Genomic DNA, 27801 nt, shown 5'->3' on the forward strand with positions numbered 1-27801 from the left:
CAGCAACTTCTGTTTTTGTTTCTGATTTATAGCATCTGCAGTACTTTAGGTTTTTATAAATGGATCATTTTTGGGTTGGTAAGATAATAACAGTAGAGTGCACAGGGATCCGTGCTGGGACTTCAACTATTTACAGTTTATCTCAATGAATTGAACAAAGGGATGAACATACGGTTGCTAGGTTTGCTGAGAATACAAAAATAGATTGGATACTAATCTGTGAAGAGGAGATAAGAAGTCTGCAAAAGAAGATAGATAAGTAAGTAGACAGAAGCTTGGCAGATGAAATACAACATGCAACATTGTGAACTTGTCCACTTTGGTAAGAAAGCTAGAAAGGCAGTATATTGTTTAAATGGAGGGCAACTGCAGTACTTGGTGTAGAGGGATCTGAGTGTCCTCAGACATGAATCACAAAAGGTGACAGCTATGCAGCAAGTGACTAAGAAGGTAAATGGAATGTTGTTTTAAAGGGAAATAAAATGCAAGAATGGGGATGTTTTGCGTTACGACCTACAAGATGGTACATTGGAAGTTACACCCTACTTTTCACAGATTCACAACACATGTTTAGACTTACTGAAACTGTGAAAAACCCAATTCACTTCTGACAGAGTGTTGCCCAGTAAAAAAGCAAACCACTCCAGCTTTACTCAGTAAAAATGAAAAGAACTTATTTACTCTGATACTCTTTACTTTAATAAGAACAACAAAATAGAACATAGAACAATACAGCACAGAACAGGCCCTTCAGCCCTCAACGTTGCGCCGACCTTGAACTAATCTAAGGCCATCCCTCTATACTATCCCATCATTATCCATTTGCTTATCCATGGACTGTTTAAATGTCCGTAATGCGGCTGAGTTAACTACATTGGTAGGTAGGGCATTCCATGCCCTTACCACTCTCTGAGTAAAGAACATACCTCTGACATCTCTCTTAAATCTATCACCACTCAATTTGTAGCTATGCCCCCTCATACAAGCTGACGTCATCATCCCAGGAAAGTGAATTTCACTGTCTACCCTGTCTAATCCTCTGATCATCTTGTATGTCTCTATCAAATCCCCCTTAGCCTCTCCTTTCCAATGAGAACAGACCAAAGTCCCTCAGCCTTTCCTCATAAGACCTTCCCTCCAGACCAGGCACCATCCTGGTAAATCTCCTCTGCACCTTTTCCAATGCTTCCACATCCTTCCTGTAATGTGGCGACCAGAGCTATACATAATAAGGGACAGGATTTCTAATTTATATAATTATAACATACCCCTTTTAAAATATCCACCGTCCCTCAACCAACCCCCTCAACACACACACAGACATACACACACGCAAAGTAAGACAGACAAGCATAAATAAGACAGTAAGATATAGGAGTTGATGTAGATTTGTTTGCTGAGCTGGAAGATTCATTTTCAGCGAGCAAACCTACATCCAGAACTTCAACCTGAGCTACAAATCTTCTCAAAACTCACTAATGTAGGAGTAGAGTTAAGCCATTCGGCCCATTGAGTCTGCTCCACTATTTGATCATGGCTGATATGTTTCTCAATCCCATTCTCTTGCCTTCTGTCCATAACCTTTGAGCCTCTTATTAATAAAAATTATAATATTTTAGAAATATTGTGGGTGAAGAGAAAAAATATTAGAGGGATCACAATTCTTTATCACCAGTCCAAAATCACAAAACAAAATGAGTTAGTTCCACAATTGTTTTGATTTTGCAATAATATCAATATTGTCTGTGCAGTGATGAACTGTCTTTATTTCACTGGTTGATTGATTGGACAAAGGGACATTCTTCTCCTCCTTTAGTAGTCTTCCTTTCAGCAATTCTGAATTTGATTTTTTCTGCTCCTTTGGCAGAAATTTAGAAAGAGCGACTTTACAGAGAAAAGATGAAGAGAAAGGTTGGTGCAACTCGCTTCTTGAAATTTCCTGACTTCTCCTCACTCAATCCTTTCACATAGTCTGTGCTAAACTGTAATGTGACCAAGCAGCATCTTGTTGCTGTTACTGAGCGCTTCTGAACCTATAACAAATTGCAATCAAAAGAGTCAAAACTGTCCTGACCATACCCCAGGTGAAGTGTTTTGTCTGTAACATTGTTTCATATCCACCAATGAGCTTCACTTGTTTTCCCAAAGCTGCAAATAACTTCTTCATATGGTCATTCCCTTTGTATTTTTCTCACTTTCATTCAGCAGTCCAAAAAAAACCTGGAAAAATGTGGTCATTTACATATTTGCATCCTTCAGAAATGCAATGCTATCTTTAAATATGTTTCTTTACAAGGCGTACAGTGCATAGACAATAAAACAGCAGAAGTACATCCGATCATCCTTATTCACCTCAATCAGTCTAGTGCATCTTCGCTACACTCCTCCATGACAAATATTTCTTTTCTTAGGTAAGGTAAGCAATACTGTACAAAATACACCAGGTGTAATCTCACCATGACCCTGAAAACTCTGGTAAACATCTAGCATTGAAGGCCAACATATCATTTGCCCTCTTAATTGCTTGCTGCCCTGGAACTATAAGCTTGCTTTCAGTGACCATTATACAAGAACACTCAGGCCCCTTTGGACATGAGCATTTTCCAATCTATCACTGTTTAAATAATATGCTTTCATTTTGCTCTTCCTATCAATGTGGAGACCTTTACAATTACCTGCATAATACTACATCTGCCCACTCCCTCAACTTATCTAAATTGCCCTGATGCCTCTTTTCACCTTCCTCACTAATTACACTCCCATTTACAAATATGGTTGTTGCTGGAAAAGCTCAGCAGGTCTGGCAGCATCTGTGAAGAGAAATCAGAGTTAACATTTCAGGTCCAGTGACCTTTTCTCAGAACTGGTGGTAGCTGGGAAAATATCAGTTTATATGTAGAAGGTGGGAGGGGGGACGGAGATGGAGGTGGAGGGAGTAAGGAGGAAATGATAGGGGATAGAGCCCAAAGAGAGAGAAGAAAAGTTGGACAGATAAAGGAGTCGATAACAATCTGGCTGGGAAAGTGAATAGCTGTTAATGAAGACTGTTAGTGGCTAACAATAGGTACTGTGTAATGGTAGACTATGTGATAACAAGGCCTAGTGTGTGGGGTTTGGGTCTAAGCATGGGAGGGTTGAGGCCCAAACATTATTGGACTCGATTTTGAGTCAGGAGGGCTGCAGGGTCACCAGGTGGAAAATGGGGTGTTGTTCTCCCAGCTTTCGCTGAACTTCGATGGAACACTGCAGCGTCTTTCTCTCAAGCACTGATCCCTGCAGTACCCACTCATCCCCGCCTTCTAAACAGTAAAGGACCCATTTCTATAAGTGTTTCTAACTGCTAACCAAATCTTAATCAATGCCGGTATATTACATCTGTCTCATGTGCTTTAATTTTGCACAATTGCCTTTTATGCCTTTATCAAAAACTTCCTGAAAATATCAATGTGCCACATCCACTGTTTTCTACTTCAGCTATTCTTCTAGTTATATCCTCCAAAACTGTAGTAAGTTTGTCAAAAACATTCTCCCTTTCATAAATCCAAATTGACTTTCTATAATCCAGTAAATAATTTCTAGTGTGCTATTATCACATTCTTCATAATATAGAGTCAAAAAGATGTACAGCAGAGAAACAGACCCTTCAGTCCAACTTGTCCATGCTGACCAGATATCCTAAATTAATCTAGTCCCATTTGCCAGCACTTGGCCCATATCCTTATGAACACTTCCTATTCATGTACCCATCCAGATGCCTTGTAAATGTTGTAAACCTCCTTTGGCAGCTCATTCCATACATGCACCACTCTCTGTGTGAAAAGGTTGCCCCTTATTTCCCTTTTAAATTTTCCCCTTTCACCCTAAACCTATGCCTTCCTAGTTCTGGACTCCCCCACACCAGGGAAAACACCTTGTCTATTTACCCTATCCACACTGCTCATGATTTCATAAACCTCTATAAGGTCACCCCTCAATCTCTGATGCTCCAGGGAAAACAGCCCCAATGTATTCAGTCTCTGCCTATTGCTCAAACCCTCTAGCCCTGGCAACATCCTTGTAAACGTATTTCAGAATCATCTCAATTACTGTCACTGGGCTAATCTGTAATTCCCAGTTATGTCTTGACCTCCTTTTGTTTTAAACTAGTGTAGTTATAATTACCACCCTGAAATTTGCAGGGACTGTTGCAAAATCTAGAGTATTTTGGAAGCTGACAACCAATGCATTCACTGTTTCCATGGTCACCTCCTTTTTGTAGCCTGATATAAGATTATCAGACCTGACAGATTCATCATCTTTCTGTCCCATTACTTTTGAATTTTTAGTTTACTAATATTAATTTCTTTCACTTTCTCCTTCCCAACAGACTCTTGTGTCCCTAGCATTTCTGGGAAAGGATTTGTGTTGCCTTCTGTGAAGACAAAACTAATTAATTAATTGTTCTGCAGTTGGGGCATGGGGCATGAGGCATGGTTTTAATCAGGAGTTTAGAGAAGCATGTGGAGTGGATAATCATGGGTGACTTCAATCTGTGTATAAACTAAGTAATCCTAATGAGCTCTACAGATTTGGGATTTGAGATCCTGGAGTGTGCTGGGAGTAGTTTTTGAGAATCATATGTTGAGGAGCTAAAAGACAAATCAAAATGGTGCCAGAATGTGGTGACATTTTCTGAGCTATCTACAGCAGATCTTATTTTCACATTTCTTATAATCATTCTTGTCTTCCGTACCTCAACTCTAAGTCTATCAGAGTTACTAACAATGTTGTCTTAAATCTAGAATCCCTGAAGTGTGGAAGCAGGCCATTAAACCCATCGAGTCCATACCAACCCTTCGCACAGCATCCCACCCAGACCCACTCCCCTATCCTGCATTTCCCCTTACATATACCTCGCCTGCGCATCCCTGATCACGATGGGCAACTTAGCACAGCCAATCCACCTAACCTGTGCATCTTTGGACTGTGGGAGGAAACAGGAGCAACCAGGAGCAAATCGGCACAGATAGTCACCCAAGGGTGGAATCAAACCCAGGCCCCTGGTGATGTGAGGTAGCAGTGCTAACCACTGAGCCACCTTGCCATTGGTTGGCAGATAGGAAACAAAGACTAGGAATAAACGGGTCTCTTTCTGAATGGCAGGTAGTGAGGGGTTAGGTACTATAGGGGTCAGTGCTAGAACCCCAGCTATTCATAATAAATATTAATGATTTAGATATGGGAACTAAATACAGTGTCACTAAATTTGCAGATGACACTAGGCTGGTTGGGAGCGTGAGCTGTCTGGAAGATGCAAAGATGCTTCTATGTGATTGGATGAGCTAAGTGAGAGGGTAAATACATGGCTGATGCAGTATAATGTGGATAAATGTGAGGTTATCCACATTGTTGATTAAAAAAAGAGGAAAGTAAATTATAATAGAACCCCAAAGAACTGTGGAATGCTGGAAATCTGAAACAAAAACAGAAATCACTGGAGAAACTCAGCAGGTGTAGCAGCGTTTGTTGAGTGAAAGCAGAGTTAATTATTTGGATCCAGTGAATCTTATACATATCTGAATGCAGATTGATATGCCAATGGCTATAAATTGAGAAAAGGAATGTGTGATCAAACTTGGATGTCTTCCTGCACTAGTCATTGAAGAGAAGCGTGCAAGTATAACAGACGGCAAAGAAGACAAATGGCATGTCAGCATTCATAACAAGAAAATTTGAGTACAGGAGCAAGGATGTCTTGCTGCAATTATAGAGGGCCTTGATGAGATCAAACCGAGAATATTGTGTGCAATTTTGTTTTTTTATATCTGAGGAAAGATATTCTTGCTATAGAGGGAGTGCAGTGATGGCTTACCAGATTGATTCCTGGGAAAGTGGGACTGAGTATGAGGAGAGGTTACATTTTTTAGGATTATATTTGCTGAAGGTCTGAAGAATGAAGGGTTGTCTCATAGAAAACCATGCAATTCCTGAGACAGGTTAGATTCAGAAAGGATATTCCCAATGGCTGGAGAATTCAGAAGTAGGAGTCACATCCAAAGGGGTAAACCATTTAGGATTGAGATGAGAAGAAATTTCTTCACACAAAGGATTGTGAATCTGTGGAATTCATTACCACAGAGAGCAGTTGAGACAAAAACATTTTATGATTTCAAGAGAAGTTTGATATGATCAGCCATGTCATAATGAGTGGTGAAGCATGCTCAAGGGGCTGAGTGGTCTACCCCTGCTTCTAATTTCTATGTTTCTATATTTCCATTCCATGACTAATAAATGTAAGCCTTCTTAACCACCTTCCCTACCTGTTCTGCTGCTTTTAAAGTTCTATACCCTTACACATGAAAATCCCTCTGATCCTCTGTACTTTCTTGGGTTCTACCATTTAATGTATTGTTCCTTGCCTTGATAAATCTCCCCAAATGCATCGCTTCACTTTCCAGGATTAAATTTTATTTGCCAATGTTCAGTCCAGCTGACGTGTCCATCTATATCATCCTGTATTCTAAGGCTTTCCTTCTCGTTATTTACATCTCTAATTTTCATGTAATCTGTGAACTTACTGATCATATCTTTTACATTCATGTCTAGATCATTATTGTACACTATAATCAGCAAAAAAACCCAACACCAAATCCTATTGTATGACACTGGACACAGGCTTCCAGATGGACCCATCAACCTTTGTTTCCTGAAACGAAGCCAATCTTAAATCTATTATGCCAAATTGGACTGAATCCAATGGACTTTTAGCTTCTTCATCAGCCGAGCATGTGAAATCTTTTCAAAAGCCTCACTGAAGTCCATATAAGCTACTTCAACTATACTACTCTTAACTACCCACCTGGTCCCACTTTGAAAAATAGTATCAAATCTGTCAGACATGATTTTCCTTTGACAAAGCCATGCTGACTATCCTTGATCCATCCATGGCTCTGCAAGACGAAATTAATTCTGGCCCACAGACATTTTTCAGACAGTTTTCCTACTACTGATGTTAGATTCACTGGTCTGTAGTTCCCTGGTTTATTCCTACCATCTTTCTTGAATAATTAGCTGTCCTCAAGTCCTCTGGCATCTCTTCTATCTCAGAGAGGATTTGAAAATTACTGAGGGAGTCTCTGAATTCTCACCCCTTTTTCGGACTCATCTTGGACTCCCATGTCTGAGATTAGATGTTATTTTAGAAATTTTAGGGAGACTAAATTGGAATTTTCCCCTAAGCCAATTATGAATAGTCACCAATCCTCTTGGGTCAAATAATTTTAATTTTTGCAATAGCTTTAGATGGTGTGATGACTTTGTGTTCTCCACAAGATTGAAATGTGTTCACCACTCTTTGTCTGATTGTATATATTGTAATTTTCTGATTTGGAGGTGCTGATGTTGGATGGGGGTAGTCAAAGTCAAAGGTCACCTGACTTCATCTGATCAAAGGGGCAGCGCTATGAAAACTTGTGATTTCAAATAAATCTGTTGGATTATAACCTGGTGTTATGTGATTTTTGGTATTTCCTGTTGTGTCATGTATACACCTCTGGTGGGATACCAGACAGTCTTTATTGGACCTTGCACATACTCCTTGTGTATGATGTGTTTTGATTGGTTTGTAGCTCTTTGGAGCTGTATTAGTGTGCTTTAGCACATTTCTCTGTGAATGATCTTTTTAGCCACTTACTTTATAGAATTGCTTGAAAGCTGTGCATTTTCTTGTATGCAAAAAGCAGTACCTTCTACGTAACTTACTATGTTTTGGTTTCTAGCGAGTGAGTGCTTGTACTTAGGACCTGTAAACTTCACTGACTCAGTGAGGATTACTTTGTACTTGCTTCCATCTTTCAGTAGTCTTCGAGGCTATTAGTTTGGTTATCCAGCAACTCTTTCTGGATAGCCTCCATTAGTGTTGGTACAGCTATTGATTAAATAATTCTGTTTGCTAGCTTAAAAATCAAAAGAACTGTGGATGCTGTAATTCAGAAACAAAAACAGAAGTTGCTGGAAATACTCAGCATGTCTGGCAGTACCTGTGAAATCAAAATTAATGTTTTGGATCTGGCGACCCTTCCTCAGTTCACCCTTCTGAGGAAGAGTCACCAGACCCGAAACGTTAACTCTGATTTTTCTTCGCAGATGTGCCAGATCTGCTAAGCTTTTCCTGCAACTTCTGCTTTTGTTTCTGTTTGCCAACTCCTCAACTGAAAACTCTCATAAATCCCTGCATTTGCACTCAAAGTGGTCTTTGATTTATTTAGGCTTCTGTTTAAGTGACAATAATTCTAGCTAATACATGGAGCAGTTTATTCGCACTCTGAACTGGCCTTCCAATGTGGTTCATATCTAATGGGGATTTTTTGGCTCTTCCTTAACAGTCGATCCTTACGTGTTAAATCTGCACAGATCTTTGTTAACAAATGTGAAACAAATCTTAATGGCTTCCTTCTCTGCATCAGACACACTCAAACAGAAACAATAGCTATGAACACTGTAAACATTTTAAATTAAGATATCTCTTGTGGGTTTGCATCTGCTGCTTTCCAATTCAAACTAAGGAATCTTGAGGACCTTCTGACAATCCGCCTTTGACATTCTCCTGACTTGCTTTGGTCATTTTTCATTCTCAAATGTGTTAAACTGGGCTCTGGATAGGGATTATTCTTCTTACATTTTCAGCCCTCTTATACAATATGAGCAAAGGAATCAAGTGCTATCGCATGCTCTTTAGTATGACTTAAGTCTGTTGAGCATGCGTTTCACCTATGTATTAACTACTCAAGCATGATATGGCCTGTTCATAGGAGTTGTGCAAACATTATTTGTTACGTTAATAATAATGGTCTCACGAATCGCTTAGCAGGGATTGACTAACTCCATGGGTCAAATTATATTTAAAAATAAAATGGTTAAAATTTATGAAGCAAATATCACAGCAAACCAACTGTTCTATGTGTGAAAAAAAACAAAAGAATTGCAGATGCTATAATTCTGAAACATAAACAGAAGTTGCTGGAAAATCTCAGCAAGTTTGTGGCAGCTTCTGTAGTGAGAAATAGCAGTTAACGTTTTGGGTCCAGTAACTGTTTTACATAACTAATGGCAGCTAGGAAAACAATAGGTGGAGAGCCCAAAGAGAGAGAAAAAAGTTGGATAGACAAATGAGTGGTTCACGATCAGTCTAGGGAATGAAAAGCTGCTAATGGGAACAATTTGTAGAATCCCTACATTGTGGAAGCAGACCATTCTGTTGGTCAGGTCCACAAAAAGTCTTTGAAGAGTACCCCACCTAGCCCCAGCCCCTACCTTATCCCTACAACGTTGCATATCCCATTGCTAATCCACCCAGCCTGCACATCCCTGGACACTATAGGTTATTTAGCATGACTAATCCATCTAACCTACACATTTTTGTCCTGTGAGAGGAAATTGGAGCACCAGGAGGAAACCTACACAGACAGGGAAGAATGTGTAAACTCCAAATGGACAGTTGCCTAAGTATGGCATTGAACAGAGGTCCCAGGCACCATGAGTGCTAACCACTAAGCCATGATGCTGCTCACAGAATTAGTGGCTGACAATAGGTAGTGTGTGGTAGCAGTGCCTTGTAATGTCAAGGTTTGGTGTGTGTAGGGGAAGGGGGGAGTGATGTATGGAGAATGGTACTCAAGCCTTCAAATTGTTGAACTTGATATTAAGCCCAGACAGCTGCAAAGTTCCCAAGTGGAAAATGAGGTGTTACTTATTCAGCTTGTGCTGAGCTTTGCTGGGGCACTGCAGCAAACCTGAGACAGAGATGTTGGGCAGGAAACAGGGTGGTCTATTGAAGTGGTGGGAAACTGGAAGCTCAGGGTCTTTTTTGCAGATTGAATGTAGGTATTCTATGAACTGGTCATCCAGTCTGCACCTCATTTCCCCAACATAGAGGAGACCACATTGTGAGCACAATAGACAACATTGAACTTCACCTGAAAGGTGTTTGGAAAATTGGATAATGAGGAAGGAGAAAGCGTGTTACATCTTCTGCAATAGCAAGGGAAGGTGCCATGGGGGTGTGGGGAGGTGTTGGGACTGAAGAAGGAGTGGACCAGGGTGTCCCGGAAGGAACAGTCCTTGTGGAAGCCTGACAAGGGATAATGTGTCTCATGGTAGCATCCCGTTGGAGGTGATGGAAATGGTGGTTGATGCTCCTTTGGACGCTGGTGGGATGGTAGTTGAAGACAAGGGGTACCCTATTGGTGGAAGAGCAGAGAGGGGAGAAGTGCTGAAGTATGGGAGATGTGTTGGACCCGGCTGAAGGCCTTCTGCTGGGGAATTCTCAGTTTTCTTTTAGATTAGATTACTACAGTGTGAAAACAGGCCCTTCGGGCCAACAAGTCCACACCGCCCCACCAAAGCGCAACCCACCCATACCCCTGCATTTACCCCTTACCTAACACTATGGGCAATTTAGCATGGCCAATTCACCTGACCTGCACATTTTTGGACTGTGGGAGGAAACCGGAGCACCCGGAGGAAACCCACGCAGACACGGGGAGAATGTGCAAACTCCACACAGTCAGTCGCCTGAGACGGGAATTGAACCCGGGTCTCTGGCGCTGTGAGGTAGCAGTGCTAACCAGTGTGCCACCGTGCCGCCCACCAGTTGAGGAGGAAGGTAAACATTTTGGAGAGCTTATTGAAGTTGGCATCATTGGAACAGATGTGATGGAGATGGAAGAACTGAGAGAATAGGATAGAGTATTATAGGAAGCAGGATGTGAGGATGTATGGTCAAAGTAACTAGCTACCATCAGTTCTGAAGAAGGGTCACTGGACCCAAAATGTTAACACTGATTTCTTTGAGTACGTTGTTAATTTTGATAGACTTGCTTTTCATTCCAGGAGATGGCAACATCACATCCCTCACAGGGTCACTTACTAGATTTAAATCAACATTTTAAGAGGCAATTTCAATATCTCTCCTAAGTACCAGACCTATTAATTTTTAAGCCATTTTCATCATAAGCCATTAGACACCCAACCTCCATTTGTCTTCAATGAACTAAGAGAGAATTTCCAGACTTCCAACATTCCCAAGCACCATTTTGAAGAATCAGTGTACCAGTGACTTTCTAACTCTTCGAGAAACCATCTTCTCTTTATGTCAATGTTATTTAAATGAATGAGGAGAGGGTGTTGCAAATACATTTCAGATGTTGTGAAAATGCATGTTTATTCTTTCTTTAGATTGAACTTACAAAAAAGCTTGCTCTGTGTACATTCTTGAGTGGTTAAAAAACATCTTCTCAGAATTATGTTTTGTTGTAGTCAGTCAAAAGGTGGTAATAAAATGGATATTATCCCACAACTATCTTCTGTCCATAAAAAAAAATCCTAATAATTTCTTTCATGGAAAAATTAAGACCTTCTATGGTGATAAAAAACAGAAAAGACTAAATTATCACCAGATGTCAAGTTATTTCAGATATGCTGTTGTCAATACCAAAGACGGATTAATGACAAGCAGATTGAGAATGAAAACAACTTCAACAAATCTGGTGATTATAATAGAAGAAAAAATAATAATGAAACTGCTGTGTTTCTGGTCTGACTTGATCTATGTGTTGAACAACTGAAAATGGAGGACCTTTCCTGGAAATGACATATAATGAAGAGAATTCTGAGAAAAAGAATGAAGACATTAATAAATTTAAACAAATTATATTGGTCAAAAGGATATGTGGTTTTGGGATGAGTATATTTATTGTACACCCCTTTAACTGCAATACAAGGTAATACTTGTGCTATGAAATACCTGGGGCAGATTAGTTAAATGTTAACTTCACTCAATAAGTATTGGAGATTAATGCAGGGTTGAAGAACACACAGGTCGAGCGTTGGTGCTGGAAAAGCACAGCAGGTTAGGCAGCATCTGAGGAGCAGGCGAATCGACATTTGAGGCATAAGCCCTTCATCAGGAATGAGGCTCGTGAGCTGGGGGGGCTGAAAGATAAATGGGAAGGGGGTGTGGCTGGGGGGAAGGTAGCTAAGAACGCAATAGATAGATGAAGGTGGGGGAGAAGGTGGTAGGCCAGAGAGGAGGGCGGAGCAGATAGATGGGAAGGACGATGGATAGGTCAAGAGGGCGGTGCCAAGTTGGAAGATTGGGACTGGGATAAGGCGGGGGAAGGGAAATGGAGAAACTGGTGAAATCCACATTAGTCCCATGTGGTTGGAGGGTCACAAGGCGGAAGATGAGGTGCTCTTCCTCCAGGCATTGGGTGGTTGGGGTTTGGTGACGGAGGAGGCCCAGGACCTGGATGTCCTTGGTGGAGTGGGAGGGTGGAGTAAAAGTATTCCGGCACCGGGTGGTGGGGTTGGTTGGTGTGGATGTCTGAGAGATGTTTTCTGAAGCGCTCTGCAAATAGATGCCCTGTCTCCCTGATGTAGAGGAGACCACATCAGGGTGCAACGGATACAGTAGATGACATTTATGGAAGTACAGGTAAATTCCTGTTGGATGTGGACGTCAGAAGTATTCTGGAGAGATCATTCCCTCCACGACTCCCTTGTCAGATCCACGCACCGTCCCCCCCACCAGCCCACACCTGGCACCTTGCCCTACTACTATAGGAAGTGCAAAACCTGTGCGCACACCTCTCTACTCACCTGCATCCAAGGCCCCAAAGGATCCTTCCACATCTGACACAAACATACCTGTACCTCCACAAATATCATCTACTGTATCCAATGAACCCAAGTGGTCTCCTCTGCATTGGGGAATTAGGACATCAAATTGCAGATCATTTCAGAGAACATCTCTGGGACACCCACACCAATCAACCCCACCACCCCGTGGCTGAACACTTTAACTCCCCCTCCCACTCCACCAAGAACATGCAGGACCTGGGCCTCTTCCATTGCCAAACCCTAACCACCCATTGCCTGGAGGAAGAAAGCCTCATCTTCTGCTTTGGGACACTGCAACCACATGGGATTAATGTGGATTTCACCAATTTCCTCACCCTCCACCTTATCCCATTCCCAACCTTTCAACTTGGCACTGCCATCTTGAACTGTCCATCATCCTTCCCGTCTATCCGCTCCACCCTCCTCTCTGGCCTATCATCTTCTTCCCTACCTTCATCAACCTATTGCATCATCAGCTACCTTCCTCTCAGCCCCACCCCTCTCCCATTTATCTCTCAGCCCCCCTCATCCCACGCCCACGAGCCTCATTCCTGATGAAGAGTTATGCCGAAACGTCGATTCTCCTGCTCCTCTGATGCTGCCTGACCTCTTGTGCTTTTCCAGCACCACAGTCTCGACTCTGATCTCCAGCATCTGCAGTCCTCAGTTTCTCCCTGAAGAACACATAAGTACTATTTACCTTAGGTTTAGTGATAAACACTTTATTTATTTATTGTCAGATATATTCAGGGAGATACAATGAAAAGTGTACTATTGACACAATCTGGCACCATTTTGTGGTACAAGAAAAATAAAAGAAAGTACTTAAATAGAGTTCACCTTCATCAGCCAGGATCTCCATTATGGTTCCAGGACTTCTGCAAGGTCCTCATTCAGGGCCTGTCACAGTAAGCAGTCCTGGTTCTGGGCATCGATACCACAACAGTCAATGACTCACCGCCTAGTGTCCACACTCCAGGCCTATTGCAGCCAGGAGTCCCTATTCTGCTTTCATTTCTTATTATAAGTTACGAAAGGAACATGTACTAATATGAAAACAGCTGGAGCAAGTAATATCAAAAGTAATGTTGCACTTTCCAGTGAGATATGTATGCTTTTGAAGAAACTTTCTCTGAAAAAGACTCAAATAAGCTTTGCTTACAGCATCATAAAACAAAAAAATTTGGAAAATCAATTGATCTACATTTTATTCAGAAAAGACATTGTTATATTCTGTTAACAAATGCAGATATCTTTCATCAGAATGTTAGAAAAGTATTATTGACATTAGGTAGTAAGAATCAGCGAGGAGGTAAAAAAATGCATATTCATGTCGTTGCATAGGCAATCTAATCATCCCATTGAAGTTTAAAGATCCAACAGAAAAATGTAAGATTGATCCATGAAAAATATATGAGGCTAACAGAAGAGATTAGTGAAAGTTGTGAAATCTGGCAAAAGTATTGAAAATAATTCCACATTTTTTTGTAAGTTTTCCATTGGCACACAATTTTAACCAGATAATTGCCATGAAACAATAACAGAATTACTTCAATGCTATATTTTACAGACCTGGTGACTGGCTTTGATATTTCTGTCTTAAGGTCACAGGATTACACACACAATCGCAAAGAAAAGGATAAGGACCAGACTTGAGAACCAGCAAAATTGTCTATCTGATAAGAGGGAAAATTTGCTAATGATGAGCTCAGAGTCTTATGCATAAATATGAACGTCAGAGTCATGAATATGATTGTGGAAAGTAACCATGTGATGTTGCATAAATTTTAGCTGATTAACTAGACTGCAGCTTGATATCTACTCTTTTGTGAACTGTTTATGAATCATTTCACTACAAGTGGTTAGAGTGTATCATCTTTAACATGTAGGCTATGGGTGAAATCCCAAATTCCTTTCTGTTCCAATTGGTAATCTTCCTGCTGTAGAAAGTAGTAAAATTGGTTCACTTTTTTCGACTTTGCAGTAATTTACATGTAGGGAGACAGCATTCATCAAGGCTAATATCTCAGAAAAAACGTAAGATCAGCATTGAGGCTTTGCAGAAGACCATTTGAGAACAAATGTTATTCAAGAGACTTAGCATACTATATTATTAGTGTTGCTGTACACAAGAGATGCAGGCTCAATGATTCATTCTTTGTGAAACTTCTTCCTCTAAGATTTTGATTTCGTGATAGCCTCCCCAGTGGCTTTGTGACTGACTGACTATCGTGTGGCTTGCTGAAAGAGGCAGCGTGGGTTTCTCACTGGCTCTCAATGCAAAAATCAGTATTAATAAAATTCAGGATTTTTGTCTCAACGAGAGAATGCAGTGGCATAACAGTAATGTCAATGGACAAATAAGCCAGAACCCTAGCCTAATGCTCCTCTGTTCTGGGGAGATATGGCTATAGGCTCAAATCCCACTATGGCAGGTGGGGAAATTTGAAGTCAATAGAAAACCAGAATAAAGCAAACCAATCTAATGCCAACACAGTTGAATGTAGTAAAAACTCATCTCGTTTCAATAAAATCTTTTAGGAAGGAAATCTGCCATCCTTATCTGGTCTGACCTATATGTGACTGTAGACAATGTGTTTGACTCAAGTGCTATCTTGGCAAACTACCAATGGACAATAAATACCAATGGACGCATAAATCCGATGAAAAAGTTAAAAATTGAACTCTGTATTTGTGATATATTATTGAGCTAAAATACAGGAAAGCAAGTAGACTACATAATATTTATAAATGTATTTGAACCAAAAAATCACGTAATCGATTTCTCACTAGACGTACCTTCAACCATTTAGTTATGGCGGTAACATTACCCAAACCCAATGCCACACAATCTCTGACATTTTTCCCACTCTCTTGTAGGTGAAAGTTGCACAAACAGAAAGAAGTACTTGAAAATGAGCAGTAACTTACTGCAGCTCCATCGACTCAGCCTGTAAGAGGGAGCTAATACTGAGAATCGTGATGTTAATCATGTCAGAGCTACATCAACATCATCAAGGTCATTGAAGGTGATGTTAAACTACTGCCTTGTGCCTATTCTCAGCTTGCTGTTAACATCCCTCCTGAGATGTGAAGTACGTGCTGCAAGTGATGTGACCATAGACCTGTTGCTTCCTCCCCAAGCCACCACACTCACCCCATTCCCCTTTCATTCCCCACCACTTTCAAATTGTCCCCTCTACTTTGATGCTTTTGGTTACATAAAAATTGCCACATGCCTATTGCACCACATACTGAAAGAAAAAGAGTGAGAAATCCACACCAGATAAGAGGAGCCACTGTCACTTGATTTGATAGTTGTAGCCACCAGCTCAGATATCAATACTGTACATACTTAGATTGCACTGCAGTCTTGGCTTGTTTGCCATTTCTCTATAGGTCAGAAAAGACTTTTGCTGTGGCAATTACACTGTAGACTTCAACAGGAAAACACAAATAAAGATTTGGAGATGCCGGTGTTGGGCTGGGGTATACAAAGTTAAAAATCACACAACACCAGGTTATAGTCCAACAGGTTTAATTGGAAGCACACTAGCTTTCGGAGCATCGCTTCTTCATCAGGTGATACTGAAGGGCTCAATCCTAACACACAGAATTTATAACATATTGTCTAGCTATCTCCCATTGTTAACAGCTAACCTGAGAATGCAACTTTTAAAAAACATTTTGTGATTTACACATGTAAGAAGTGAAACTATATGGTATTCAAACAGATGAAAGACTTAACAATCAATTTTTCAATGTATAATTTCAGTTACATCACACTGTAAATTTTTGCTATAAATTCTGTGTGTTAGGATTGAGCCCTTCACTATCACCTGAAGAAGAAGCGACGCTCCGAAAGCTAGTGTACTTCCAATTGAACCTGTTGGACTATAACCTGGTGTTGTGTGTGATTTTAAACAAATAAAGATGCACACCATGACACTCATGGATTGGCAGGCCTGTCAGGCAGCCTTTTGTCACTGTTAAGGAGCATAGAGCTCTACCTTAGCAATCATGTCTGATTATTAACCATCTACTTATCTTAAAGCTATAGAGATGTGGCATTCTTCCTGGTGCTAAAACAAGCCACCACCAGTGCCCACAACATTAAAAACTTTCCTTCTTTTGTAATCTTTTGCCAATTATTTTAACTCCATATCCTCTAACTACTAATTAATGAAAGGGTATTGAGTGTGTTGCCAAGCAAAGAGACCTAGGGGCGTGATTGCATAGGTTATTGAGAGTGGATTTGCAGGTAGACAAGATAGTAAAGAAGGAGTATGGCATGCTTGCCTTCATTGGTCAGTGCATTGAATACAAAAGTTGGATATCATTTTGCAACTGTACAGTACGTTGTTAAGGCCACTTTTAGAATACTGCATTTAATTTTGGTCTCCCTGTGAAAGGAAAAATGGTATTAAACTTAAAGGGTTCAGAAATGAATGACAAGAATATTGCTAGAATTGGAGGGTTTGAACTATAGAGAAAGGCTGAATAGGCTGGAGCTATTTTTCTTGGAGCATTGAAGGCTGAGGAGTGACCTTATAGAAGTTTATAAAATCATGAGGGACATGGAAAGGGTAAATAGCCAAGGTTTTTTTTCCCAGGGTGTGGGAGTGCAAAACTAGATGGCATAGGCTTAAGGTGAGAGGGAAAGGATTTAAAAGGGACCTGAGGGGCAATGCCTTCACTCAGAGGGGTGTGTGTGTGTATGGAACACGCTGCCAGACTAAGTAGTGATGGCGGGTACAATTACAGCATTTAATTGGCATCTGGATGGGTACATAAATAAGAAGGGTTTAGAGGGATATGGGCCTGAAACAAGAGATTAGGTCAGTTTAGGCTATCTAGTCGATGTGGATGAGTTGGACCAAAGGATCTGTTTCAGTGCTGTATAACCCTATGATTCTCCTAACTTACCTGGTAGTAGATTACTTGCTGTATCAAAACATTACATGTTTGGTACACCACTATAAAATTTTCCTATCAGCTTCTCTGCTGTAAGAAGAACAATCCTAACTTCTCTAGTCTCACCATATGACTTAGTCCCTCTTCCTTGATATTCTCTAGCCATGATTGACATCTTATTTTCATACCCCCAAAAAGGCTTGGACCAATAAGCAGCAACTGTGGAGCATCTGTCACAATATAACTAGTTTCTAGCAATAATCTCGTTTCAGATGGGCCTGAAAGCCTGAAAGAATGCAATAAGCATCAACCACTGGAATGATGACATAACCATGTGGTGAAACAGTGAAGTAGGATCTCATGGTAGAACGACCTAAAGCTAGATTCTCTCATTTGTCTTTGGCATCTTGTACAGCCTGTTCTTATAGCAAGTAAGTAGTTACAGAAATGCATCCTGTTTATTCTACGAGATTCTTCTTATCAGATCAGAAGGTGGCTAAGCTCACACACACTAGACAACAAAAGTCCCTAAATGACCCTCACATTTAGAAGATGCAGATGGCAGCTCACAGAACAATTTGATCACTCCACCCTCTCCCTGCCCACTTTTGTGTGCAATTGAATTTCTGCGTTTTGCTGTCCAGATAGCTCTCTGACAAAGGAGATGTATTGATCTATTGTTCATTTAATATTCTGATGTTTGGGCAATGAAAGGGTTAATGCAAGCATGCTCCCTCAGTTCTACTCAAGAAGGCTGGCATGGTTTCAACAAGTGAATCTATCATCCTCAATCTCTAATCCATTCATAGCATAAGAGGAAGGAGGGCGGATCAAAGGGACTCAATTTTTAAAAATCCGTATTGCTCGTCTACTCAACAAACAGGCAAGTGCTAAACTTTATATCTCTGTTAATAATCTGAAGACTCACTCTCTACTGATCAACATTTATGTGCCATTTTATGTTCCTGAGTGATGATTTGGAATAATTCAATTCATCCTAGTATGTAGTCTCCTGTGCATTAATATTGTTTATAGCAATTTCCTTCATTTTTTAGTGACAACTGCATGTGTAATCCTGATGAATAGCAATGATTCAATCTCAACTTGTAATGTTGCATTCATATGAATTTGCCAATTCTTGTCAGCATACTTTGCATTCTATGTAAAGGGAATACTTAAGCCCACATTTGATCCTGAAATTGTATGCACATGTATCTGTTGGTTCCTCTATATATAAAAAGCATACAGAGTAAAGGAAAATTACTAATGAAAATGCTATTGACTGATAAGAATTACATGGGGTAGACTTTGAACTTGGTGTTGAGATGTAAGACTGACATAGCAGATTGGATACACAGTGTGGAAATCTCCTGAGTTTCCTTTCATAATAGACTTTCTTGTTGTGGAATCACATTATTTGCTACTTGGGAGGTTGTTGAAGTGAAGAATATAGGGAGCATGAAATAACGATTTAAGCATAAGCGTGATTTTAGCAAGCAGAATAGATTCAGCAGTATTGCAAGGACAATATGCAAACTCAACTAGAATGCTAAGTGTCAGACAGCAGCACACATACTAATGAGGGGATAGTTGGAAAAAGAAAGAGATATTTAAATAAAGACACAAAGGCTGATTCCACGGTCCCAGTGCACAGTAGAATTCAAAAGAGGCACATAGCAGGAAATCAGCCTTTGTCAGTGGGGGCGTATTTAAACTGGATGCATTGATATTAGTACAGAAATTGTGTGGGAAAATATTTAGGGTGGTATACTTTGAACTCAAAAGGAATAAGAATGAAATTCAAATGAAGAATGACTGCAGAATGGGACAAAATAGATAGTTTGCAACAGAAAGTACACACATGTGCAGATCACTGTTTTGCTTTAGTTGATAAAGTAGAATTTCTGCGCATTGGCTAACTTGTTTGGGGAAACTCTTGTCGACACTTAGGTCAGTTACATTACATTTGTGCCTAGCTGAGCTTTTTGGAGCAAACTTATGGAACATGTGCCAAATTTTTAAGATTGACTTTAACAGGACTGTGATTGCTCATCCCTTAATAAACAAAGCAGATTGAGGATCGCAAGTGTACAGCTGCCCAACACTGGGCACAGCAGAAGGAGAACGAGCAACAGTAACACACCAGCCACAGAGTCCTCACTATGCAGAAGGAGTTCTAGCTTGGCTTCTCAGAAAGCAGAGCTGAGGAACCTGCCAGCAGTCATCAAGACCACCCAACAGGGTATACAGACCAATGGTTAGTTCGGTTGTGTGACTGAAGAAATTGTGCTTGTTCAGTCAGTTCATTGCTGATTCAGCAAACCTCTATTTACAGCCTCAGGCACCAGGACATGTAAGTAAAAATTACTGCCACTTTGGACTTTAATGCCTCAAGATTGATGAGGATAGTTACTGGAAATACGTCAAGGATGTTGCAGTTGGCTATCCGCAAATGCATCAGTAAGAAGTGAACTATTTGCCTCCACCTCCAAACTACTTTGGTTCGACAATGATGCAGAACAAGAACATGGTTTAATCAAACGTCTTTATTGACTATATATTGTCACTTCAAGTATACTAACACAAGAACAGCAATTTGCCTTCCTCCATGCAAGAGTCCATCCTCAAATGGTTGATGTAGCAGAAATCCCTTCACAACTTTGAGAGTTAACTAGACCACTCGTCTGAAGTGATTTTAGTGACTGTCTTATGTTCCAGATGTCCATAGTGTGAAGTATACTGTTCAGATCGATGCTCATAACCCCTTCAGGATATCAGATACATGTTTATTCAATTCCCGATCATCTGGAGTTGTTGCCAGATGATTGTGTTTGTCTTTGCCTCTGCTCATCTTGTGGATTTTTCCCAACTGAAGCCAATTTTTGCAGGGTCACTGCCGTGCAAGTACAATAGCAATTACTACCCCAATCACAGTTTAAGCACCAAATCACATACCTCACTGGCCACAACCCATCCTTCAATCTTCTCTCAGTCACTACTACTCTGTCCGCAATGCCCACTGGAGTCCAGTATCTCATCATTGTTCAATGTGCGACCAGTACAGACAGGAAGGCTTTCAAACAATGTATAACATTAATTTTTATTTACTGAAACCAAAAGTGAACAGAAAGCAAAACAACAAAGGCTGAATTTTGCCTCCAGCATACAAATGCTTATATCTTGAGCAACAAGTAATTTATACTCAATGACTGATCACTAACTAGAACCAGGTGGTAATATAACCCTATGTGGCCTGCAATGCTGAATATAGCTATGCTTTGTCATATACAAGGTGATGTTTTTTGAGTTCAACATCCTCACATTCCTCTTTGGAAGATTGCTCCCACTCTACCAGTTCCTCAGCATTCATCACATTGCGGAGAAAGTGAGGACTACAGATGCTGGAGATCAGAGCTGAAAATGTGTTGCTGGAAAAGCACAGCAGGTCAGGCAGCATCCGAGGAACAGGAGAAACGACATTTCGGGCATGAGTCCTTCTTCCGGAATGAGGAAAGTGTGTCCAGCAGGCTAAGGGAGGAGGGACTTGGGGGAGGGGCGTTGGAAATGTGATAGGTGGAAGGAGGTCAAGGTGAGAGTGATTGGCCGGAGTGGGGGTGGGGGCGGAGAGGTCAGGGAAAAGATTGCAGGTTAGGAAGGCGGTGCTGAGTTCGAGGGATTTGACTGAGACAAGGTGGGGGGAGGGAAAATGAGGAAACTGGAGAAATCTGAGTTCATCCCTTGTGGTTGGAGGGTTCCTAGGCGGAAAATGAGGTGCTCTTCCTCCAACCGTCATGTTGCTTTGGTCTGGCGATGGAGAAGTCCAAGGACCTGCATGTCCTTGGTGGAGTGGGATGGGGAGTTGAAGTGTTGAGCCACGGGATGGTTGGGTTGGTTGGTCCAGGTGTCCCAGAGGTGTTCTCTGAAACGTTCCGCAAGTAAGCGGCCTGTCTCCCCAATATAGAGGAGGCCACATCAGGTGCAGCAGATGCAATAAATGATGTGTGTGGAGGTGCAGGTGAATTTGTGGTGGATGTGGAAGGATCCATTGGGGCCTTGGAGGGAAGTAAGGGGGGAGGTGTGGGCGCAAATTTTGCATTTCTTGCGATTGCAGGGGGAAGGTGACGGGAGTGGAGGTTGGGTTGGTGGGGGGTGTAGACCTGACGAGGGAGTCACAGAGGGAGTGGTCTTTTCGGAACGCTGATAGGGGGGGGAGGGAAATATATCGTTCGTGATGGGGTCCGTTTGGAGGTGGCGGAAATGACGACGGATGATACAATGTATATGGAGGTTGGTGCGGTGGTAGGTGAGGACCAGTGGGGTTCTGTCCTGGTGGTGATTGGAGGGGCGGGGCTCAAGGGCGGGAGGAGCGGGAAGTGAAGGAGGCCATCTGGGTTGTTCGGTATTGGAACTGGTCCTCCTGGGAGCAGATGCAGCGGAGACGAAGGAATTGGGAATATGGGATGGCGTTTTTACAGGGGCAGAGTGGGAGGAGGTGTAGTCTAGGTAGCTGTGGGAGTCAGTCGGTTTATAGTAAATGTCCGTGTTACTATAAACCGACTGATTCCCACAGCTTACTATAAACCAACCGACTCCCACAGCTACCTAGACTACACCTCCTCCCACCCTGCCCCCTGTAAAAACGCCATCCCATATTCCCAATTCCTTCGTCTCCGCCACATCTGCTCCCAGGAGGACCAGTTCCAATACCGTACAACCCAGATGGCCTCCTTCTTCAAAGACCGCAACTTCCCCCTGACGTGATCGACGATGCCCTCCACCGCATCTTATCCACTTTCTGCTCCTCCGCCCTTGAGCCCTGCCCCTCCAATCGCCACCAGGACAGAACCCCACTGGTCCTCACCTACCACCCCACCAACCTCCATATACATCGTAACATCCGTCGTCATTTCTGCCACCTCCAAACGGACCCCATCACCAAGGATATATTTCCCTCCCCTCCCCTATCAGCGATCTGAAAAGTCTCTCTGTGACTCCCTCGTCAGGTCCACACCCCCCACCAACCCAACCTCCACTCCCGGCATCTTCCCCTGCAACCGCAAGAAATGCAAAACTTGTGCCCATACCTCCCCCCTTACTTCCCTCCAAGGCCCCAATGGATCCTTGTACATCCACCACAAATTCACCTGCACCTCCACACACATCATTTATTGCATCTGCTGCACCCGATGTGGCCTCCTCTATATTGGGGAGACAGGCCGCCTACTTGCGGAACATTTCAGAGAACACCTCTGGGACACCCGGACCAACCAAACCAACCACCCCGTGGCTCAACACTTCAACTCCCCCTCCCACTCCACCAAGGACATGCAGGTCCTTCGACTCCTCCATCGCCAGACCGCAGCAACACGACGGCTGGAGGAAGAGCGCCTCATCTTCCGCCTAGGAACCCTCCAACCACAAGGGATGAATTCAGATTTCTCCAGTTTCCTCATTTCCCCTCCCCCCACCTTGTCTCAGTCAAATCCCTCGAACTCAGCACCGCTTTCCTAACCAGCAATCATTTCCCTGACCTCTCCGCTCCCACCCCCACTCCGGCCAATCACTCTCACCTTGATCTCCTTCCACCTATCACATTTCCAACGCCCCTCCCCCAAGTCCCTCCTCCCTTAGCCTGCTGGACACACTTTCCTCATTCCTGAAGAAGGGCTCATGCCCGAAACGTCGATTCTCCTGTTCCTTGGATGCTGCCTGACCTGCTGTGCTTTTCCAGCAACACATTTTCAGCATTCATCACATTGCCCCAACATCTGCTCTAGTTGTACAGAATACAATATGCGAGAACAGTGCAGTACACTCTGACTGGAGTGTAGTGGCAATTATCCACCAACAAGTGTATCAAGGCTTTCACAGAAACCATCCATGGCAGATTACACCTCTTCATCTCTTTTCCCATGACCAGGTAGGTGCTGTAGCCAAAGCAGTAACAAAGTGGCTTCTCTCAGATGCAGTCATCTGGAGGAATTGGGATCGAGAGCAAAAACATTGCTCCTCCTCTATCTCTGACACACACTAAGGGACCTTCAGCTGCGACCTCGTCATGTGGTGGAAGCTGTTTGCTTTCTGCTCCAGGGTACTCCTGCTCCAGGGCTGGCCAGCACATCCATTCCTCCTCCATCTCCCTGCACTGTTGTCGCATAGTGACAACAGCGATAATCACACCTGCTGTGGCTGAGTCCATTGGTTAGACTGGCAATGACCCTGTGTCAGAAACATAAGGAACAGTCAACAGTTGCATCACTTCTAAATAATGGTTTAATGTGCCTGTACATTTGTTCAGACAAGTTACATTCTGACAAGGAGGGCTGTGGAATGATTCATTCTGCCATTTTTCCATTGGAATTTATTTCAACACGTACTCCAATAGTTATGCTGCAGAGAGATAATAGCAGAGTATAAATGCTGCAAGAGTATTATACCCTCCTTCCCTAGCACCAATACCACCCACGAAAGATATAATTGGATATAAGAGTTTTCCATTATCATTGAAGGACTCTCCATCTAAACCTCTGCCTCTCGTCCAAGGCATGGTGGCCCTCAGGTTAAACCACCACCACTTCTCTCTCTCTCTCTCATTGTCTCTCTCTCTCTGTCTCTCTCTCTCTGTCTCTCTAATGATTGAGGACTATGGCGACTTCACCTTTCCAACTGAACTATAAAAGGCAACAGTAATTGCTTGCACGCCCTTTTGCACTCTATGTGTGCCCACAATGATCGTTTTTATGATTGCCTGTGATTACCTCTGTGTCAGAAAGATGTGTGATTGTAATTTGCGGGGACCAATAGCACATCCATCATTAGCTATGTCTAGCATTTGAACTCCTCAAATTTGTAAGATAAAGTCACCACAGTCCCAAAGAACCATAGAGTTGCTCTCTCATTAGAGAGACAACTGGTGGTGAGTTTAACCTGATGCTTACCTCCTCTAAGGTGTGGGCTGATGTTGGGAAGCAGGACCTTCATGGTTACCTCAATCATTCTGAGAACTGAACCCATATTGCAAACTAGCTGTCTAGCCAACTGAGCCAACAAACTCCCACATACCTGTGCACAATATGCATTTCTCAAGCACAACAATACAATGCAGATGATGTGAACCTGCATCTGCAGGTTCATGACAGATACAGTTGCCCCTTGAAGGACCTGCTATATTCAGAAATGGATCTTGTCCTTTTGGTCATTAAACTGTCAGCGAGTCCACAAAGTCGCAGGTATTTTCCACATGAAGGTCTCTATTAGCAATCAGTCAATCATGGGAGGCAATGCTTGAAATGCCGAGCACCAGGCTCAACCTGGTTGTCAGTCCTCAAAATGGGCTACAGCTCCTTGCGCACAGTGAGGTCCCTGCTGCTGGTACATTACTATTATTGTTCCTCCTCCTACTGTGCCCAGTACTGGGCAGCTGCACTTTTGATCCTAAACTTGCATTTTATTAGGGATGTGTAATCAAAGCTTGTTAAAGTCTTAAAAATTTGGCAAATGTCCATAGGTCCACTCCAAAAAGCTCAGCTAAGCACAAATGATTTAAGTTTCTAAAAAGGTTTCCCAAACAGGTTAGCTAATGGGCAGGAATTCCACTTTATCAATTAAAGCAAAACAGTAATCTGCAGATGTATGTGCTTTCTGTACCTCTGTGTTGCAAACTATCCATTTTTGTCCTGTTCTGCTGTCATCCTTCTGAGCTCGTATTCCTTTTGAGCTCAAAGTATACCACCTTTTCCCTTTCTATGATGTCCCTTTCTATGAAGCAGTCCCTGATCGGGTCAAGAATTCTTGGCATCTAGATTCTACCAATGGGTGGTAAATATGAACCTGTCCAATACTGAGGTAACATTCTGTGTAACTGAGGCTGATAACAAGTAACCATTTCATTGGACAGGCATCTCGCTTCCCTGGCAAGACTCTCGCCTCAACATTCGGAACTTTAATGGAAAATGTGACTTGTTGCTCCTGACTTTCAGACAGGTCTCTCTGGACTTCTCACATAACTTCCCAGACAGTATGGTGATGGACACATTAGCCAAAAGTCCTTTCAGTAATGTATTCGTGAAAGAAATCATGCCATAGACAATGAGATGCTCCATAACATCTTAAGCAATTCACCAAAATGCAAGTTAACAACTGTCCTGATGTGGGCATTCCAGAAATTTCTGTTTTTGTTTCAGGTTTACAGGCCTCATAGTTCTTTCTTTTTTTATATAAGCAAGTTCAAATGTTGATTAAATGGCAAGCAGGATTCTAGCAATCTCTGCTTTAAACATGCTCAGAGATTGAGCTTCCATAGCCCTCTCTGGTAGATGGTTCCAAAGAGCTACAACCCTTTGAGTCAACAAATTTCTCCTCACCTCCATGAATGGTAATCACCTTATTTTTAAGTTATGCCTTTTTTATGGATGCTTGAACATTATGTAAGCAAGAAGGAGGGTATTCATTTAGGGTGAAATTTCAGGGAAAATTCAACAAGTCTTTTGACATCATTTAAGGACATCAGAAATAAACTTTAAAATCTGGAGGTAATATATCAAAAATAAAGGACAGAAAGAGTGGGAAGTTTTGGGTAAGGTTATGGATAGTGGTGGAAAAACAATCATTTTACAGCATGGTAATCAACATTTGGAGCGCATTGATCAAGTTTAATTGGCACTGATCACACAATTAAGAATCAGAACAAGTCATGCACTTTATATACTGAAACATTTGCCCGGGTGTCCTTGGAGAAGGAGCATGCGGTGTCCACCAACACCCTGGAGTTGTGACTGGCCACTTTAAAGAAAAAAAAACCAGGAGATTCAGAATCTCCGTTCTTCGGTGACTGAATCGAACTGGCTGGCTGCACATGTAAATAAAGGATGACTTTGTGAAAAAAAAAAAAAGAAATAGGAGTGTTGAAAGAAAAAAAAAAGAAATGGGAGTGTTTGTGTCTCACACCTGCACAAAAAATAAAAAAATATATACTGAAACATTTGCCCGGGTGTCCTTGGAGAAGGAGCATGCGGTGTCCACCAACACCCTGGAGTTGTGACTGGCCACTTGAGTGTTTCCTTCCCTTTGGAGATTGGATCATTTTGTGACTGTGACCGTGCAAGGACTGTTCCTGTTGCTGCTTGGGGCCTGCCTCCCTGCTGCTGCCTGGGACTTTGGAGAGGCCTGCCTCTGCTGCTGCTGCCTGAGGCCTGTCTCTACCATCGCTGCCTGGGACTTGCCTTGGGGCCCCTCCCCAGAAAAAAAAACTGAAACATTCAGTTGCTGGAAAAGCGCAGCAGGTCAGGCAGCATCCAAGGAGCAGGAGAATCGATGTTTCAGGCATAAGCCCTTTTCAGGAATGAGAAAGGTGTGCCAAGCAGGCTAAGATAAAAGGTAGAGAGGAGGGACTTGGGGGATGGGCGTTGGGAATGCGATAGGTGGAAGGAGTTTAAGGTGAGGGTGATAAGCCGGAGAGGGGATGGAGGTGGATAGGTCGGGAAGAAGATTGCAGGTCAAGAAGGCGGTGCTGAATCGAGGGTTGGGACTGAAATAAGTAGGGTGGAGGGGAAATGAGGAAGCTGGAGAAATCTGCATTCATCCCTTGTGGTTGGAGGGTTCCGAGGCGGAAGATAAGGTGCTCTTCCTACAAGCGTCGTGTTGCCATGGTCTGGCAAGGACCTGCATGTCCTTGGCGGAGTGGGAGGGGGAGTTAAGTGTTCAGCCACGGGGCGGTTGGATTGGTTGGTGGGGTGTCCCAGAGTTGTTCCCTGAAATGTTCCACAAGTAGGCGGCCTGTCTCCCGAATGTAGAAGACGCCACATTGGGTGGAGCAAATGCAGTAAATGATGTGTGTGGAGGTGCAGGTGAATTTGTGACAGGTATGGAAGGATCCATTGGGGCCTTGGAGGGAAGTGAGGGGGGAGGTGTGGGCGCAAATTTAGCATTTCTTGCGGTTGCAGGGGAAGATGTCGGGAGTGGAGGTTGGTTTGGTGGGGGTGTGGACCTGACTAGAGAGCCACGGAGGGAGTGATCTTTCCGGAACACTGGTAGGGGAGGGGTGGGAAATATATCCTTAGTGGTGGCGTCTGTTTGGAGGTGGCGGAAATGACGAAGGATGATACGATGTATATGGAGGTTGGTGGGGTGGTAGGTGAGGACCAGTGGGGTTCTGTCCTGGTGGCGATTGGAGGGGCGGGGTTCAAGGGGGAGGAGCAGGAAGTGCAGGAGATGCGGTGGAGGGCATCGTTC

The 27801-nt window shown here is 42.5% G+C and overlaps 1 protein-coding gene across 2 annotated transcripts in view; it reads left to right on the top strand.

The window, feature by feature from the left end:
- Positions 1-18341: 18341 nt before the first annotated feature.
- The window catches only part of gdpd2 (glycerophosphodiester phosphodiesterase domain containing 2), a 129187-nt gene continuing 119727 nt past the window's right edge, over positions 18342-27801 (top strand). For both annotated transcript variants that reach the window (XM_072595197.1, XM_072595198.1), the window contains exon 1: positions 18342-18454. The gene's annotated coding sequence lies outside the window, so the exon portion shown is untranslated. The remainder of the gene's footprint in view (positions 18455-27801) is intronic.

This window comes from Chiloscyllium punctatum, chromosome 25, assembly GCF_047496795.1.
Source record: "Chiloscyllium punctatum isolate Juve2018m chromosome 25, sChiPun1.3, whole genome shotgun sequence".
NCBI classification, from domain to species: domain Eukaryota; kingdom Metazoa; phylum Chordata; class Chondrichthyes; order Orectolobiformes; family Hemiscylliidae; genus Chiloscyllium; species Chiloscyllium punctatum.